Source organism: Otolemur garnettii, unplaced genomic scaffold (genome assembly GCF_000181295.1).
Source record: "Otolemur garnettii isolate 467f Iridium unplaced genomic scaffold, OtoGar3 scaffold00027, whole genome shotgun sequence".
In the NCBI taxonomy this organism is placed as follows: Eukaryota; Metazoa; Chordata; class Mammalia; order Primates; family Galagidae; genus Otolemur; species Otolemur garnettii.
The window spans coordinates 9972479-9992848 of NW_003852422.1; the positions used below are offsets into that span (position 1 = coordinate 9972479).

Genomic DNA, 20370 nt, shown 5'->3' on the forward strand with positions numbered 1-20370 from the left:
ATCAATTTTTAAATGATATTAAACACAGAAAACTTGGAGGCTTACCTCTCTACCAAAAATTACATTCTATGAAACAATGCTTGAATAATAAAAGTATTTCAAACAGTAAAAGAATAAATTATAGTAGAATTTTAAATCAGCTGACAAATACAGGCTTAATTATTATTGTAAAATCATTTTGCTAACTGCTTTTGTAATTTTTGTGTGACCAAAAAAAAAACCTTAGGATTTGTTAGAAATTAATAAAACTATAAAAACTCAGAGGACATGAGAAACTGGTTAAAAAAAAAAGAGAGAGGCCTGGTAAAATAAATTTGTAAAATATGCTTTGTATTCTTAATAATAACAAATGCAAAAAATAGCTTTGTTTCACTGTAATATTAGGAAAATTTAAAAATATTTAAATGGCCTGAAGATAAAAGCACTCTATTAAGTTGTTAACTAGACAATTATGCATCTTACGTAGAAAAGAAATCTGACAATAAAAATAAATAATTTAAATTTATGCCATTAAACCCAGCAACTCTATATCTTGTACTACATCCTAATAGCAACCAGATCATTTACTACCATATGTATATATATATATAAAAATTCAGTAAAGGGGTTTTGTACTAATGAATGATTTGAATTTTTCTGAATATGACGTAGACATTTTACTGGCTTTAATAAATAATTTATTGTATCTCTGCATGATGGAAAAGTGTGCAGACTGTATAAAAATAAGAGGGGACGAAATTTGTTGACGTGAAAAGCAACTAGTGACATCTCGCATCACGAAAGAGGTAGGTACAATGTTTTATGTATGGAATATTCTTATTTGTTAAAAAGATCACAAAATATAAGCAGAAATAAACAGGAAAGAGAAATATAATCCTAGGCAAACCAAACTCTGCTTCCTTAGTTTTGTTGCAGACTTAGCGAAACCGCACTAGGAGCAGAGGAGCTGTTTCTCCAGACTTCCTAAGCTCCTCAGAAAGCTGTGCCGGAAGCTTGGTAATCAATGCCTTTGGAGAAGGAAGAACAAAGGTACAACATGCCTGTCTTTCATAATTTTAGACCAGTGGTGACATCAATTCAAGTCTCCAAGAATCTCAGCACTACCAATTACTTTCCCTTTTATACAGAAATTATATAATTCTATATAACCTAGCTTTTTAAATTTTTATTGCTGCATCATTAGTCTAATAGAAACCCTGGCCTTCTATAGGTTATATTTTTATTATTCTATTCAAATGCTAAGAGATTTAGCTACACCTTCCTTTTTGCCCTGGTGCAAGGGTATCTTGTGTGTGGTTCTCACCTGGCATTTATTTTCTGTTACTGAATGTGGGTGTCTGTCTTTAACCTTCTTCCTCTGATACTCGAAGGGTCTAGGAGTTATCAGGGATCTTGTCCCCAGAAAGAAGTCGTTTGTTTTTGTGTTGGCTGGAGCATTCTTTGTGTTCTACTAGCTCCTACCTCAGAAAGAGATCTGAAGTTGCAGGATTCCCCCAAGGGCTGCTTTCCTAACTTCAGCAGCCAGTTAGTATGTTAATTAATTTTCAGGTTTGTATTATTTTCATAAAATGGTGATTTCATACCTTTTTTCCTCCTCTGTTTGATGTCTTCAATCAAAAAACATTATCAGGACTAGACATGGTTGCTCACTCCTGTAATCCTGAGCATTCTGTGAGGCCATGGTGGGAGGATCCCTTGAGTTCAGCAGTTGGAGATCAGCCTAATCAAGTGAGATCCTCATTGTTACTAAAAATAGAAAAATTACCTGGTTGTTATGGTGTCAGGAGGCCGAGGCAAGAAGATTGTCTGAGCCCAAGAGGTTAAAGTTGCTGTGAGCTATGATAATGCCATGGCACTCTACCAAGGGCAACACTGAGACTGTGTCAAAAAAAAAAAAAAAGAAGGAAGGAAGAAAGAAAATGTTATAAGCTACTTCTACCATATTAAAACCCAATCTCTTTCTACAACAAACTTAAAACTCATCCATAAAGCCTTACCCTTCAAGTCAAATTTTAAATTCATCAAATGAAAATCAAATGATTTTGCACAAAGACCCAGCATGTCTATTTGATGTAAAACCTAAAATACATGCACACCATTTATGTTTTTTCTCATTTACATACAAGGGACAGCGTTCAAATGGTGCAAATACTCTTAATTTGTTAAGCTTGTGTGACAGTGAAGGCTCCGTTGGTGTGAATCATGGAATAGTTCTAATAGTTTAAAAGTTCTAATAGTTCTAAAAGTTTCAGAATTTCACGTTTCTATCAGCCAAATTTCTGAACTCTGCAAAAGACAGCTCTGTAACTCAATAATCAATTTGTTCATTAATTTATCATGTGATATATATTGATTGGGGTTTTTACTATGTGCCAGGAAACGTTCTACAGTCTGCAGAAGCATCAGTGATCAAAAGAGACAAAACATAGGTCTTTTAGTCTAGAAGATAAACAATTAGTAAAATAAAAAGTATATTAGCTATCAGTCATTTTTTTTTTTTTGCAGTTTTTGGCTGAGACTGGGTTTGAACCCCCCACCTCTGGCATATGGGGCTGGTGCCCTACTTCTTGAGCCACAGGTGCCACCAGTAATTTTTAAAGAGAAAAATACGAGAAATAATAATAAATAGGGTTGTTTTTAAAATATTAATTATTATGACAAGGAAAATGCTTTAGTAGAAACAATATATGTGGGTAAGTTCAAGGAGAAAGTGAGGCTATTTATATTAAATTTTCTTCCAGGGAGATGAAGAACACTCTGTGTAAAGGCTCTATGGCAGTTTTACCCTCAGCAATGTCTGGATACAGCTATTGTTGTTGCCATTGGGGGCAGGGTTGCTACTGGTATCTAATGAGTGGAGGTTAGGGACACACAGGGTGCTTTTCTACAGCACAGGATGATTACTGAGTCCAAGATGTCAGCAGGGCCAATATTGAGAAAGCCTGCCCTAAGATGCCCTATACTGCCCTTTTGAATCACAACAAGAAGACTAGTGGGGCCAGATCAGAGTGAAAGAGGAACCCTGAAGTCATAGGGCATGAGCATCTGAGCTCAGAAGGTAACACTGGAAACTAAGGAAGCAGATTGCATAGGACCTTGAGGACAAGATTGGCCTTTCCTCCATGAGAAGGGGAAATGAGGGGTTTTCAGGAAAGCCGTGACATGAGCTACATGTGGTTTAATAAGGTCACCAGATGCTTTGTAAGAGCACTGGGCTGTGATAAGGGGGTGGGGCGTGAAAGGAAGTTACAGGCACCTGGTCCAGACACTCTGACAGCCATCCAGGCAAGGGAAGACCTTCCCTTGATCCACATCATAGCCGTGAGGGAGAGGAGAGCTGGCCCAATTCTGAATAGGAATAAAAGGACATAAATATATCCTATTTATATATAAATAGGAATGAAAGGATAAAAATTAAGATTTTCTACTATGTTGAATTTGTAGAGAAAAAAAAAAGTAAGAAGAGAAATGACAGCATCAGCAAAAGTAGAGTTACCGTTGATTGAGCTAGGAGGCCCTCCCTGTCGGAGCTCAGTTCTACGATGTTCACTGTGAAATAAATTGTACTTTTGTACACAGCAAGATTTTTTCATTCCTCCGATCACCTGTGTGTTTCACTAGCTTGATAACATCTATAAAACATTTGAGGGGGAGTTTGGGTGTGTAATTAGTGTGATCAGTGCAATAGTTGAGGAAACTGGAGATATTTGAATGGTGAATTGGAAGCAATAGGAAAGTGGTGACAATGTTGTCCAGATTCGGATAACCTGCTATTTGGAAAAAGTAGCATAGCTTATTCAGGGATGACCCAGGAGACAGACCTAAGAACAACGAGAACAACTTACAAGATGACAGGCTTTGGCTAAAAATAAGGAGGAAAGTGGAAGGGCAGGAGCTCTGCAACCCTGGACCAGTTGGCTCTCGAGCGTTCTATTTGGTATTCGTAGTTCACGGGCATCTGAGTGGCTGCCCCTGGGGGCTACTTACTGAACTTCCACATATTAGAACATATGTGAGCGCCTTTAACATTCTGCTCACCCCGAGTAACAATGAAGTATAAAATGTCTTTTTTTTTGTCATTCACTGTTGTGTTCACAAGTTGTTTATACACCTTACTCATGCTTGTGGTTGTTAGTGAATATGAAAAATATCCTAAATTATGTTCAACAATATGTTATTATAATGAGATCTACAACTCATTTGGTATGAGTTCTAGTTTCATGTAATGATTCGGGTTCATTAGACTCATTAAACTACCTTTCCTTGACTCTTAGTAGAAATAGAACACTTTTCAGAAATCTGCACAGAAGTATGATAATTTCCACCCAAATATAATAACTGCTGCAATTCTATTCCCCAATGTCATTGTTAAAGAAGGTTATGCCTTCTAGACTCAGAGCTGTCTGATGAAATCCATTTTGCTATTTTTCTCCAGTCAGCACTATTTAAAAATTTTGGTCAAAGATAAATATGATTTGGGGGGCATCGTACACTTTGTTCCCTGATTTAAAATGTGCAAATATGAAAAGCGAGTTTCTTTTTTTTTTTTTTGCAATTATTAACTTTTTCTTGAATGAGAAAGATGATTACAGCTAAATTCTGTAATGCTTGTCAGTTAGGAATTTAACAATGCCTGAAGCCATCTGAAACTACTTGAGTTGCTTTGGGCAATTTCAGGAAATAATTTGATACATTTTTGTGCATTCCAGAGGGTTACGACCCTTTTCCTTAATGGCTGGGTCTTGAGTTATTAAGTGAGTATTTTGGTATAGCATATGGATGAATATTTGAATAAATGGATACTAAATAATTATTAGCATTGTGATTCTATTTCAATTATGAGAATATGTGGCAAACTGAATATAGATTAAATAGTTGTTGCTCTGTTGTTTTTAGGGTGGACATTACAATCTTCCTTGAGCACCTTGCTCTGCACTCAGTTTTTCTTCTTTAAAATCACGACTATGGTAATCTGATAAGGAAGAACTTCAGACATTTTTATCAGCTTACGCTTTGTCAAAACAGAGTGCTATGACAGGTAAAAAAGACACCACCCTGTATGCTGATCCCCCGTGCACAATTGGTTCATCATTTTGACAGAAAAATCAACTCAAAAGGCAAGACAATGAATGATTTTTGGATGGAGCCAACTCTCTCTCTCTCTGTCTCTCTCTCTCTCTTTTTGAGACAGCTGTTGCCCTGGGTAGACTGCTGTGGTGTCTCACAGCCCACAGCACCCTCAAACTCATGGGGTTAAGTGATTTTCTTGCCTCAGCTTTCCAAGTAGCTGGGAATACAGGTGCCTGCCACAGGCCCAGCTATTTTTTGGTTGTAGTTGGCATTGTTGTTTGGCAGGCCTGGGTTAGATTTGAACCCTCCAGCTCCCGTGTATGTGGCTGGCACCCTAGCCACTGAGCTACAAGTGCCTATCATTTTTTTTTTTGGACCATGCATATAGTTGTCAAAACTGTCTGGAAACATAAACACAAACTTATTTCATAATTTTATTTTATTTGGCACAGTCAGAACAACTGCAGATTATACACCAGTAGTATATATACACCTGGCCTATTCCAATATTAAATTTCTCAAAATACATAGGAAGTATTCAACTTTAATTCCAAATTATGAATTAAAATCTTTTTTTAACAATATGAATTTTCTAAGAAAAAACTGTGAGTGAGGAATCGGATTATTTCACTTATTCACGAAGTATAGATGCTTTTTAAACATGTTGACTTGAACAAGCTATTTTCTCTTTGTGCATCTCAATTTTCTCATCTGTAAAATAAGGATAGTCATACAATACTCTCCTATGGCCCTTGGGGGAGGAAACATGAAATGCTGTGTGTGAACGTGTTTGCAAACTGAATGCATCTTTCTAAGTTCATTTGTCCTTAATATTATTATTAGTCCTTATTGCATTTCACCATTACTGAGAACAGACACAATTCCCCTAAGAGTGAAAAGAGCTGGTGCATGCCTGCATGGCGTGTGTGGAGCAGAGTGTACCCAGATTAAGGATTTGGAGTTATCATCAGTATATGGGAAAGAGAACTGGAGGCAACAAGCAGGGCCCGGATGAAGTCGATAAAGAAAAGGGAGTTGTTCAAGTACAAAGGTAGATCTTGGCTTTAGGTAAAATATCAATATTTTGTTTATCATTCATTTTATTAAGTTAACTTTAATTTTTTAATAGTGCATTGAAATAATAATTAAAATAGTGCATTTTATTAAGTTAAGTTTAATTTTTTAATAGTGCATTGAAATAGTGCATTGCATTGAAATAAATATTGAAATAACTTTAATTTTTTAATAGTGGATTGAAATAATTATTTTTTAATAGTGCATTTATTTTTTAAATAGTGCATTGAAATAGTGCATTGAAATAGTGCAATTATGCTTGCGATTGAGACATTTCGTGCCTATTTGAGCATTGTTCTTAAGGGTCATGTTCAGTCTTTGTGCTGACTTGCCATAAACACAGAGGAAGAATTTAGAAGTCACTTTGTCGTTTATTAATGTGTATAAGGAATTAAATGTCTACTTAGCATTTTCTCCATAATTCAGTACAATAAAAGAGACTCATTTCAAACTTTTTATTTGTTTTTTATTTTTTGGTTTTTAGGCTACCATTTCTCTGAATACCTGTATTTAAAAGTAGAGTCATAAACTAGACTAGAGTCATAAACATTTGTTGTTTTTGTGGCTGTTGGATTTTGCTTTGTCAATAAGAGATTACGTAAGATATACCGAAATTTCCAACTCAAAAATCAGAGAAAATCAAATGTGGCCTCTACCTTCAAGTCCCCTGAAAGCTTCTGGTAAAAAAAGTTAATTTTACCTTCATTCAAAACAAAGAAATAAAAATGAGCAAGCAACCTAGGAAGAAAGGATTTCTGTAGTAAAAATTTGGAAATAAAACTTAGAAAACTGCTGTTCTTCACGCAGTCGCTACTAATCTGGATCTGGACTGGAGCATGTGATGTTATCCACAAAAATATGGGAAAAAGAAATAACAACAGCAAATGAAATCTTTTATATTTTATGACTAGTTCCAAAACCAAGATGTAATAATGATTTGAAATTAAAGTGCTAAAATTTGAAAAAATAATTAGGGTAATTTAGCAGTATCATTATTACCTATTTTTTCCATATTCACCACTGGGCAGAGAACCAGAGCAGAGACTGACAGGTCTCCAGGACAGAGGGGGACACGGGGTCAGTGTGACCCTTTCCTCCTTTCCTCATCAACGCTGCACCCCACTGTATTTCTCAATTTGAGATACAAATCCATGTAAGATTTCACTTTGTAAATCTCTCCTAAGTTTTTCCGAAAGCAATTTCTTTGAAAAATGTAAAGTTAGCCCAACATATTTCCACATTTCATTGTAAAATTTTAAATCATGCTGTTTTTTTATCAATTTTAAAATATCAAGTACTTGGCTCGGTGCCTGTGGCTCAAGCAGCTAAGGCGCCAGCCACATACACCTAAGGTGGCGGGTTCGAATCCCCAGCCCGGGCCTGCCAAACAACAATGATGGCTGCAACCAAAAAATGGCCAGGCGTTGTGGCGGGCACCTGTAGTCCCAGCTACTTGGGAGGCTGAGGCAGGAGACTCACTTGAGCCCAGGAGTTGGAGGTTGCTGTGAGTGTGATGCCATGGCACTCTACCCAGGGGGATAGCTTGAGGCTCCATCTCAAAAAAAAAAAAAAAAAAAAAAAAAAAAAAATCAAGTACTTGAAATGTATTGCAAACAAAATATTTCATTTTGTTTCAATAAGCTATGTGTTAAAAGATAGATTGTGCTAGTTGAGAAAAGATATAGTTTCCCTTTGTTGGGTCATATTCCATCTGTCTCACGTTACGAGTTTCATAAAATATTGAGACACTAAATTTATGCTAAGACTATACAGATAGCACTTTTTTTTTCCAGTTCAGGAACTAGGCTCTTAAAATCTCTAAGATAAATATTAAAGTTTAAACAAACACATTTCTAAAAGAGGATCTGTTTGATTAAACACAGCCTGTGCATATTTAACATACTGAATTAAAAATGAAGGGTGCAGAGAGGGACTAAATGAAGAGAGTTTACTAAGTGTTTGCATTTGTGGTGAGCTTGGAGGACGAAGAACAGGGATATAAGGTTTCAGACCACTTTGCAGATGCTCCATGCTTTATTCCGTTGTTTTGAAATGAGGGTTTGTAGTTCCTTGATTCGTCCAGGCTTCTTTGTGCACTGTCATTTTGAGCACGCCATTCCCTGCCTGCAAGCAGCTCTGTTCCTGTGTTGGAACTGATGCCACAGATAACACATTAACCGTCCTTCTATTAACAGATGAAGTTTAAAAATACTCATCGGTTGATTTCTTACATACCTAAGGGAAAGCGAAGGAGAGGAATGGGAGATAGCAGGAAAAAACTTGGGGAAAATAAGGATTTGTGGTAAAAAGAATATAGTGAAATAAAAGAAAGAGTGGAGTCAATCAGAGGAAGAGAAGCACAGGGAGAAGGAAACCACTGAAAAGGACAGTGCAGTTAGTTTCTTTAGCCTTTTGGGTTTGACACGTCACTCTATTTATTTAGAGTTCTAGGAAGACCAAGTGTCTAAAATATCCTCTCAATGAAGGAAGGAAGGAAAGGGAGGAGGAGGACAGTGAGAGGGGATAAGGAAGGGAGGGAGGGAGGGAGGGCAACAGACAGAAGAAAATTTTTATTTCAATGATCAGCCAATAAAATTTATAAATTTAATACTAGTTGAAAGCATCTATGTTCATGCTTTATCCAGTGAGCAGAGGAAGTTATAATACTATCAAAGTTTGAACAATTCCAGACGCAATCCCCTGTGACTATTGCCACCTGAGGTTGGAAGTTGAAATGGAAGCAGCTTCCGTTTATTCTTGAGTCAGTTTCCTTATGAGATATTTGATAATGGTCCAGGGGCAACCTGAAAGCTGTTTGTTACCTGTCAAGTTCTTTACACTTGTCCTTTTCCTTCCCCTCAGACGTAGGGGTTAGAGCATTACACGCGTTGTTACTCTCATTTGTAGAAGGGGAAGCTCAGGTTTCAACAGTTAAGCGACCTGTTGTGGTCAGAGGACTAGAAACTATCAAACACGCCTTTCTGTCTACTCCTTTCTATTCCAAAAGACAAGCACATTCCGCATTGCTCAGCACTGCCACACAGTTATAGTTTCACTTCTATATCCCACAAGACTTCTTCACTTATTAACTGATGTTATATTCAGAAAAGGGTGACCTGGCGAATCACTTTCTCCTTTTGAAAGGCTCATAGCCCATGACTGATTTAACACTATTCTCTCTTCTGCACTTGTAAAACTCCCATTTATATATTATTATAACGTATGATTCTCTCATGAAATTATTTTTCTCTGTCCATGCATGACTTCTTGGTTGGCAACTTATTCTATCCTTCTGTGCATATAAAAGGACAGTTGCTATGTCTGTAGAAGGGCTCATGATCCTCTAATTACAGGCCATTCCACTCACCTCGCCCCAGTTCCATGTGCCCACCAGTGTCTAAACTTCTCAGATCGGCTCTCCTAGGCATTGAAGATGGAAACATGCAGTTGTCACCCCAAACTTTTTGTTGTGACTATATTCTCTTCATTAATGACAGATATTAGCTCACATAGAGCTTGAGTCTTACTACTTCTGAATCTTAGGAATTTCTTTGGCAATTCAGTTCCTTTGGCCTTCTATCAAAACAAGAATTTCTTTTAAAAGTTGCACAGATAACCTCTTCTAATTCCTATGAGGACAAATGGTAATAATGCCCATTTGATCTATATCAACATGGGGAAATTAAGGATATCTTTTTTTTCTTTATAAATATTTTACAAGCAAAAATAAAATCCAGACTATGGTTTAAACAGGACCTTTGTAGTGGCTTAAATAATAAGTCAGGGAAACAACAGTTTCACCTTTGTTTTCTTTAGTCTGCATATACACACTGCTTTGTTTCCAACTGAGTTCTCTGTGTGGGCCTCGAGTCTCATACTCAGCATGTGTGAAAGGGAGATGCCAAGTGAGCATTCTGATATATGGAACTGGTACATTTGACCAAAGAACAATTCTAATTAATTTTTTGTTGAGTGCAATTTTAGATTTTATAGAGACTGAAAATAGCTATTCAAAGATGTCTCTAAAGCATTTATTTTTGAATATTAAGAAAGTAACCATGACCACACCACACACACACACATACACATAACATTACTAGGATAAAAACAAATCAAAACAAAGAGTGAGTAGTAAAATTAACACAAGAGTTGACCTCAGGTAGTAAATATCGTCTTGAGAGGGTATGGTGTCAGTGTCACCACTGCTATACCACTGGCTGGCATAGCAAGTGGGCAAGGGGAGAGTCTGGGAGTGTTAGCAAGAAACAGATGGTTAATTTGGAAGGGGGAGAGGTATCAGATTATTCTTATGATCAGAAACATGCCTCCAGTTTTGAGGACCTCAGTCCATTCCTTAGTCATCAAGTCTTATTCCACAAGATAGAACAGTGGGTAACACAGACTCCAGCAGATATCTAGCAATCAATGCATAGACATAAACACATGGAACTGAGTATCCCAGCACTGCTGATGGATGGAAACCAGTATGGAAACCAGCCACATACCTCCCTTTCTCATTACAGCTCTTTGAAGGGTGAGAGTCCATTAGGATTTGGTGACCCTGGAGGAGGGGGGTAAGTAGTCTTCCTTCCAGTTCACCAGACATTTCTCAAGGTCACCTATGAGACTAGGACTCAAGCTGTTCTTCCCTACTCTGATTCCTGAGAGCTGAATTGGCCAAAAATAAAGACATATTTGCCATTATCCTTCATCAAACCCAAGGTAACTTGAGCAGAAGAATTGTGCCAAACTAAACTTGGTATTTTTAAAATCTATCACAATGTTTGAAAAAATACTTGGCATTCAGTAAATGGTGCTAGTCAAGTAACATTAACTCATGGAAACCTATTTAGAAAGAAATTCTGACTTGCTAGTTATGAACCAACATTTGCTATCTAAATATATATGGCCTAAAATAAAACTGTACCCCTATCTCTAAAAATTTATAAAAATTAATTCAAGATCAATTAAAGACTTCAATGTATGGCACAAGACCATAAAAACTCTATAGGAAAGTGTAGAAAAAACTCTTTCCGACATAGGCCTGCACAGAAAATTTATGCCTAAGACCCTAAAGGCAAATACAGCAGCAACAAAAATAAATAAATAGGATTTAATTACATTATATAGCTCTGCACAGGGAAGGAAATAATTAACAGTGTAAACAGACAACCTAACGAATGGGAGAAAATGGTCATAAACTACACATAAGGCAAAGGACCAATATGAAAAATTTACAAATAACTCAAATGAATCAGCAAGAAAAAATAAACATCCCCTTCAAAAGTGTGCAAAAGGCAAGGACAGAATTTTTTTTAAAGGAAGATAGATAAATGGTCAACAAATATATGAGGAAATCTTTACCAGAGCTAATCATCAGGACATGCAAATTAAAATAGGAAAGAGATGTCACCTGACCCCGTCACAATGGTCGCTGCCAAAAAGTCAAAAAACAGCAGGCGCTGGCCTGGATGGAGAGAAAAAGGGGGCACTGAGACCCTGGGAACACGACTGCAAACACGTACAGCTCTGTGGAAAGAGTGTGAAGATTCTAAGACGGACCTGCCCTTCACAGCCTCAGGTCCTCTACTACATATCTACCCAAAGGGGAAATCAAACATTTTACATCAATTAATAGATTAGTCCTAGCTCAACTATTTCAATATGAGGGAAAGTTAAACTATACATTTATTTTTTATGGCTGGTAAAAAGAAAAAAAAAAAACATAGACAGGTCGATTAAACAAATATACATCTCATAATTGTGGAGGCTGGAAATTTGAGATCCGGGCGCCAGCAGACTTGGCTCCTGGTGAGTGATCTCTTCCCATTTTTCATGTCACTGCCCCTTGTGTCCTCACAAGGAGAAAAGAGAGTTTTGGTCTCTACCTCTTCTTACAAGAATATGAATCCCTTCTTTATGGATCCACCCTCATAATCCCTTCTGAAACTAATCATCTGCCACAGACTGGTTCCCAAGCACCAGCACAGTAGGGATTATGGCTTCACAATACAAATTACGGATTTCAGAGGGACCCAGGCTAGTCCTTAGTACACTCTACATTTTAAAACATTGCTTTGTGATATTTTACCTGAAGTCACTGTGTCTGCTGCAAGGTATTTTCTTTATAACATATTTAAGTCACAAAGAATAGATGAATTCCTACCCTGAATGTAATTTCGCAATATCTGTATTCAGTAAAGAGGCTGAAAACAAAAGGAAGTGACATTTTAAATCTAATGTATCATTTTATTAAAGATGTTATATCACTTTTCATAACGTACTCTCCTGCCAAAAAAAGTAAATAGCTTTATCTTTGCTCTGAGTGTTCTACGTATAAGAACAGAGAACAAACGGGATTTGTGCTATGATTGGTGATTTCAATGATATTTGACATGTTAAATTGCATCATACTCCAAGCAAGTTTATCCTGACATTTATAAATAATAGCATTTACAGGAAATAAAAAAAGGAAATATCTTATTGCTTTGTTTTCTGAGATTTTACAACCATTAGTAGAGGTTTCTGTGTCAATATATAACTGGGAAATATAGACATTTATGTATTGCAAAGGGTAAAAGGATTTAGCCTTTCTAAATGTTAAGAACCTTTATTTCATCCTACAGTGTATACACAAGAGAAGGATTTTTCTTTTAATGCAGGTAACATATGTACACAAAGAAGTTCTCATTTTTTTTTTTTTTTGAGACAGAGTCTCACTATGTTCCCTTGGTAAAGTGCTGTGGCATCACAGCTCACAACAACCTCAAACTCTTGGGCTTAAGCGATTCGATTCTCCTGCCTCAGCCACCCAAGTAGTTGGGACTATAGGCACCTGCCACAACGTCAGCTATTTTTTGTTGCAGCTGTCATTATTGTTTAGCTGGCCCAGTCTGGATTCGACCCACCAGCCTGGGTGTATGTGACTGGCTCTATAACCACTGTGCCATGGGTGCCAAGCCATATCTGTTTTAATTTGTGATAATCTTTAACATATGCTTGGTAGCTGTTTCTGATTTTAAATCTCATTTAAGCACACCCATATATACATCAATGGTTTGTCAAGTTTTATATTTCTTAGGTTTTAAATAATGTTGTTTTTCCTTAAAATCAAAGACATGTATGCCTAGGTGAACCAGTTTGTAAAAGATCTAGAAAACTAGTGTTTTAATTCTCTAGATGTTAATGGGATACTTTGGAAATTAACTCTTATATGGATGCAGGGAGTAAATAGAATCATATTAAGATGAATACGTTAAAATAAATAAATCTACATAAATGGTATCTGAAATTAATAAGTAAGTTGGCATAGGTATACAATTATTCCACAAAATAAAAAGCAAGGAGACATTTTTATCAGCATGCTAGTCAATGTTATTTTCCTTTCTTACAGCAGTTCTTTGATGTACACTGCAATAGCTTTATTTTAATTATGTGACAGAGTAAACATATTTCTTGGATATAAATGATATAACTTATAAAAAGTTAATTGGAGTTTCAAATGTTGGTCTCTCTGACTACAGTTACAGTGTACTTTGTATCAGATTTATTTTAATATTGCTCATGATTCCATTAGGATTTGGTGACCCTGGAGGAGGGAGTAAGTAGTCTTCCTTCCAATTCACCAGACATTTCTCAAGGTCACCTGCGAGACTAGGACTCAAGCTGTTCTTCCCTACTTTGATTCCGGACAGCTGCGTTGGCCAAAAAGAAAGAAATATTTGCCATTATTCTTCATCAAACCCAACGTAACTTGAGCAGAACAATTGCACCAAACTAAATTTGGTATTTTAAAAATCCATCACAATGTTTGGATGGTAAGTTGAGTCAGTAGTAATATAACATGACATATGACCTTGGACACTAAGTTTATTTCAGAGAATCTGATGAGTCTCTGGCCAGCCAAGCATCTCACTCTTAACCAACAGCCCAGTTTGGGTTCCCAGTTACAGCAGAAGAGATTAGACTCAGCATGAGAGAGAAAATAAATAATGTGGCAGCCCTTGTACTCCGTGGGTAGGGTGCCGGCCACATACACTGAGGTTGGCAGGTTTGATGCTGGCCTGGGCCAGCTAATACGACAATGACAACTACAACAACAACAAATAGCCAGGCATTGTGGCGGGTGCCCGTAGTCTCAGCTACTTGGGAGGCTGAGAAAAGAAAATCACTTAAGCCCAGGAGTTTGAGGTTGCTGTGAGCTGTGATGCCACAGCACTCTACCGGGCAACATAGAGAAAGTCTGTCTAAAAAAAAAAAAAGAAAGAAAGAAGAGAAAAGAAAAGAAAAGAAAAGAAAAGAAAAGAAAAGAAAAGAAAAGAAAAGAAAAGAAAAGAAACAAATTATGCAAGATAAGCAAAATAAAATCGCAGGGAACAAATGCTTATATCTGGTGCCTTTTTTTACTAAATAGTTTAATCGACATGAAATACTGTTCCACTTCAGTGTGTTTGGAATGAAAAGTTTACAGTCAACAAAAGCATTATTTTCAGTAATATGTTTTTGTTATTTTTGTCCTGAAAAATAGCCACATCACGTTTTTACTATAGTAATCTTTTGTGGCTAACATTCTATTTATTGGCCTTAATTACTATTTTTAAAATTAATGTATGCTTCTTTGTTTCTTTTCTGAAGTTCAAAAAAGCTGAGCTTTCTATTAAATTTGAACGTTTAATTTTAAGTGTCTTATCTTCTTACTTGTGGAATCAGTTATCAAATTATTAATCTTCATAGATGGCAGCCAGGGAATTCTCTATTTAGACACATGATTAACAAACCTCCTGTTTTATAACTCACAATATTCCTGCCTTTGTTGATGGTAAACGTATAATATGCTTCCCGGAAAAGCAGAATCCAGCTCGACAAGTGGTCCGTATTTCACGTGTTATGGATTCAAGAAAGATGCTCCAACGGACTTTGTGACATTTGATCTTCTAAGTAATATGATTTTTTAAATTAATTTTAATAATTACTGTATAGATAGGCAAGCGAATACATTTTATTTTCATTTGAGAAACTTAGTAGAAAGATGCAGAATGTGGATGACATTGATAGGGCATATAAATTTGGAGAAGGTAATATTCCGAAGGCATCTAATTCATACAACCCGAGCACAGTGCAGCCTTTGAGGAGACTGACTTTTGTGAACTGGACCTCAATGGGCCTAATGTTTCCACGTTGCTGATTTGGAAACATGAAGTTTAGATCATCAAAAAAAAAAAAAAAAAAATGGCATTTTGAAACAAATTTGCCTTTATACTCTGTGGTCATCGCCTTGGGATATGAATCATTTTCCAAGCAGCATTTCAAAATAAGGGAAGTGTTCATCATAAAATAGAAAAACAAAATGTTCAATGAATAGAATAGGCCGTGTGTGAAGCCATCGCTGCTGTGTTTATGGACGTGTCTACAACTACTCTCTTCTATCAGGACAAAATAGAAACATATGGATTGGGCAAAACTTCAAAACAGAAACATGTTAATAAGGCCATGCTGCTTTGTAAAGAATAACAGTAGCAAACTGATGGTTGTGAAATGTTGTAACAATGCAAATAGAAAAGGCGCCTAAGAGGTGGGGGTGTGGGTGGGAGAGTTTCCTCACAAATCCCTGCACTATACAGTCACAATCTCTGAGTTACAGCATATGTTTTTTTGTCCACCTAGAATAGTTGTCCTGAATGTTTTTCTCTAAGTCAGTGCCAGATGCATGGTATTAAAAATAGGATAAGATAGGCAATACGAAAAATGAAGTAAAATTTAAAGTTAGAAAGCCCAGAAATGAGGCAAGATGGTGTACGAATGTAAATTTCATACAGAATAAAATGAGAATCCAAAATAATTTGGGTAGGTTATTCACATTTATCTACTGAATGATTGAGAGATTAAATCAATCTATAGAGAGATCTCTTTTCTAATTTTTATGCCAGCTAACCATTGAGCAAATTGCATAACCTACAACAACTTCAACTTTTTCAGCTGTAAATAAAGGGAGTTAAACTAATGGTCCCTGAGATTCCATCTAATTAAAAAAAATAAATTGATCGTATGGACTGAAATGACATTGATTTGAAGCTTGATATATGATATGGAAAAAAAGTACAAATCTCAAACAAATATGATGAGGGGTACCTAAAATTATAAGCTATGGGACAAATAGTGATATCTCTCTTATGTGAACACAGGTGAAATCAAAGTTACACTATCCAGATAGTATATTTTAATCAGAAACAATTTGAAAACCTGCATAAGTTAGATAGGTGAACCAGAAACTCACAAATGAGAGGAATGATTCTGGAAAAGGTAATTCTGATGCCACACATTTCCTAATAGAAGATTTTGCTCAAAAATCATACAAGCTTGTGGTTGAATTGGAAGAATTAGTTTCATAACGAATTTTACTGTGGGACTAGACATATTTAAATGAATATCCATTTGTAAACATTTTCTGACAGTGAACATGGCACTTGTTTTTCATAGGCATTAGCTACACTGTGCTTTCTTGACTATAATAAATGCTTATGCTATCGCTACTCTGGACATATTTTGAACATCATGTATATTATAAAGTTGTTCTAGTTTGAGATACTTGTAGATATTTTAAAATGTCAACACCAACCACATACTTGTTAGTTGTTCTCTATGAAGTAGTATTCAAATCCTTCAAGAAAATAGGTGTGAAAAACACTTGATTCAGGAACTAAAATTGGACATGATAAAAACACAAAAGGTGTTTCATCCCAAGCTCAGCAAGTGGTATGTATCTTAAGACCATCAAAGGCAGCCACCACTGTCGCACATTGTACCATTAACAAGTCCTCACTGTGCCAGGGTGGACTCATTCTTTCCGCGTCTGAGTCCTGCTTTTAAATTTAAGTAGAGACCAGAAATCATCAGCTCTTCCAGGTCCTTTCATGTGGATGAACTTTTTCCCACCACCATTCAAGTGACCTTCAATACAGTCTTGACCTCTTTCGTGGGGACTCCGTTCCCTTTTTGCAAATAAGACTATTTAATTCTGAGTGAGCTTTGATGTTATTTAAAGTCATCTCAATCTGAACCCCAAAATTGGATGATCCTTGATCTCTTATTCTTCACAATACCCCGGGAGCCTGTGAAATTTCCTGCACACTTTCAAGGATGTTCTTAACTTGTTTTCTTTATTATACTTCTTGCATTTCACTGTGATCTTTTTATTGTGTGGTTATATACACTGTATGTTCTCTTTATCCCTCATATACAAAGATTAATACACACATACACATCATGTTCTTCAATCATTGCAAATGTGTTGTGACACACACACACTTAGTTATTTTTTATTTATTTTATGCTTCCCAGAAATAATTTCCCTCTGTATACTATACTTTCTAAAATTTGCTTGGAAGCACTCAAGGTAACTTGTGTTTTCATTTAAAAAAACACAAAGTAAACAATAATGTATTATATGTTTCAAAGTTGAAAGAAGAGAAGATTTTGAATCTTCTCATCACAAAGAAATGACAACTTTTCGAGGTGATGCTGCTGCTGGTTACCCTGATTTGATCACTACACAATGTATGCGTGTACACAGATCATACCATGCTTCATAAATACGTACGGTGATTACTGGTCAGTTCAGAACCTGATAAAACAAAAACTAAAAACAGACAATAGCACACAGTGAAAAATCTCCATAAGCAACTTACTGAAGAATTGTAACAGTCAGAATTTGCCAAATCTTGACTTCTGTGAGGGTTTGTGCTAAGTGACCACTTCCAGCTGTCAGAAGGTGTGAGTGAGATTTTGGTCAAATGGCGAGATTTTGGTCACATGGCGCGTAAGGCAGAGCATGTGACATCACAGCTCAGACTACAAGGTGTTGGGCACCTGCATTCTGCTGATTTACAAGAATCATCCTACCATTTTATGAGATGATGTTCATTGCTGTGAAAGCATCAGAGATCTGCACTGTAATCCCGAATTAACTTTTCAACAGATTTGTTTTTTAACTTTCTTCAGTCATTGTAAATGTATTGTAATCGATCATTTTTGTTTTGTATTATAATCAATCGGTTTTGTTTTGTTACTTTCCTTCAATCGTTGTAAGTGTATTGTGATTAAGGTTTGGGATGTGTTCCGTGCTCTGCATGTGAGTCTGGTAAGTGGCAGGTCACCTCCTTGCTCTGTGTAACTATAATCCATGTACATCTTTTGTTCTTGCTCCGTTTACCTGCAGTGCAAAGCACCGAGTTGTGGCCCAGCTTTGCTCTGGCTGAAGCATGGATCTGCCCCTTGTTTACCTTATCACTTTCTCCATTTTCTACCTTTGCTGTGAAGAGACAGATGGGAGCAGGTCTCTGCCCTCTACAGACTCATGTCTAGTAGGAAGGAAAAACCAAGGGCATAGGTTGATGGGGATATTTTAAACCCCGATGACAGAATTGTACCATGCACGCTCCGGAGCATCCCAGGGCCAGCTCCTCTTCCCTGCCATTCCCACCCTTATCTTGATATCTCAGAAGCGTTTGACACGTTGCCTTATTTCCCCCACAGATCTTCCTATTTCTGTCCTTAGATGCAGATCATACAGCAGAAGCTGCTCAGGACGTGTTTCTGCCTCATTCTAGATGCTCTTTCCAACCACCCTCTTGGAACTATCTCCTGAGTCACTAGGGTCACTATGTTATGTAGCTCTGTCTATGAACCATCACCCTAAAATAAATCATAAATAAAATACTAGTTTAATATGATTAAGTATATTATACTAGTTTAATATTATATAATGTAACCTATCTTCGTCTGGCACCTTTGGTATGGTGAACTCTCTGGGGTGTCTGACCAACCCTGATGTGATTACCCAGACAGAATGGCGGGTGCTCTGCACAGCGGCCTGGGAAGACAGGAGCCAGGAGCCTTCCAATGCACCCTTGGCATTACACACCCTGGTACGGCATCCTGAGTGGCAAAGTGATACTTGATTTTATCATTATAATATCACACATGCCTGCACTTTTATTAAACCTGTTTGTGTAGAAAACTATTTGCACTGGTGGTGGCTTTTCACGCTCCCTCCCCCTGAATGGGGGAGATTCTCTCTTCTACGCTCCTCAGAGCCCTTTGCAGATGCCAACAGTGGAATTTACCAAAACATAGTAAAATAGCAATTGACTTGAATTTCTGTCACTTCGAAAGTAGAAAGACTCTTTGCGACCAAGAACTAGATTCATTTCTCCTAGCAGTGTTTACACCAAGCTCTGTGTCTGTACAGGTCAGGTCTCCGAGGCTTGAGCTCTCTTTGGAATGAATTTATTAGAAATGACCGTCTCAGTAGCATTTCGGAGGATTCTTTTGCTTTTAAAATCGTAATGTGATTTCCAAGCAATATGGACCAAATCTGTGACAAATATGTTTCGGCGAGAACAATTCTACCGTGGAACCCTTAAAGGAAACAATAAGCGCTGTCCAGAGGGCCGATGTGTGAGCGCAGGACTGAGCCGCTCCCGGTCAGCGCGGTGCTCCCTTGAAGGCCTTGGCGTGGCGCCCGTATTTCCACTGCGCTTGTGTTGAGTCCGCGGCGATGAATTTCCTCCTCTTACTGATTTCCAGCATAATTAACAACTACACTGCTTAGCTGATCTCGTTCTTCAGTACGTCTTCTGTCCAGCTTGAAAAATGCAGGACGTTGCACACGGAAAGTGACCATCAGTGACATAAACCAGGAGATACCAGTGTAGGCGCCGCCCTCCTGTCTCCCCAAGTTCTGTTTCTTTCTCACTCTGTTTTTAGTGCCGTTGATAAAGTCCCTCATTTAGGGGCAAAAAAAAAATTGTAGTGACAATTGCAGTGGGTTACTAAAGTGTTTTACTATTGAGGGATTTATGCGCCATATGGAAATGCTTTTTAGGTTACACAATTAGATTACCTTTTTTTTTTTTAATTTAAAAAACATGGAATGCTTCAAGAACTTGCGCGCCTCCCTTGCGCAGGGGCAGTGCTAATCTTCTCTGGATCCTTCCAACGTTAGCGTAGGTGCTGCCGAAGCGAGCATTGGATTACTTTTTAATGTAGCAAATGCCTACCCACCTTTTGGTTAGTTGTGCTACTCTGTTAAGTATGCAGTAGCGACACAATGTATAAGATCTGTATTTCCATTTCATTTTGAAGCTGGGAAATACAGTGTAAAAGACTGCCACGGAATCGCAGGAAGTTATTTGGGCCCCTCCCAGACACTCTGCTCACCTGCTTTCT

General features: G+C 37.2%; 1 non-coding gene across 1 annotated transcript; it reads right to left on the minus strand.

Moving 5' to 3' along the window:
- Positions 1-20063: 20063 nt before the first annotated feature.
- Positions 20064-20170, minus strand: LOC111724868. The gene has a single exon (XR_002773079.1). It is a non-coding gene; the product is annotated as a U6 spliceosomal RNA (small nuclear RNA).
- Positions 20171-20370: the final 200 nt, after the last annotated feature.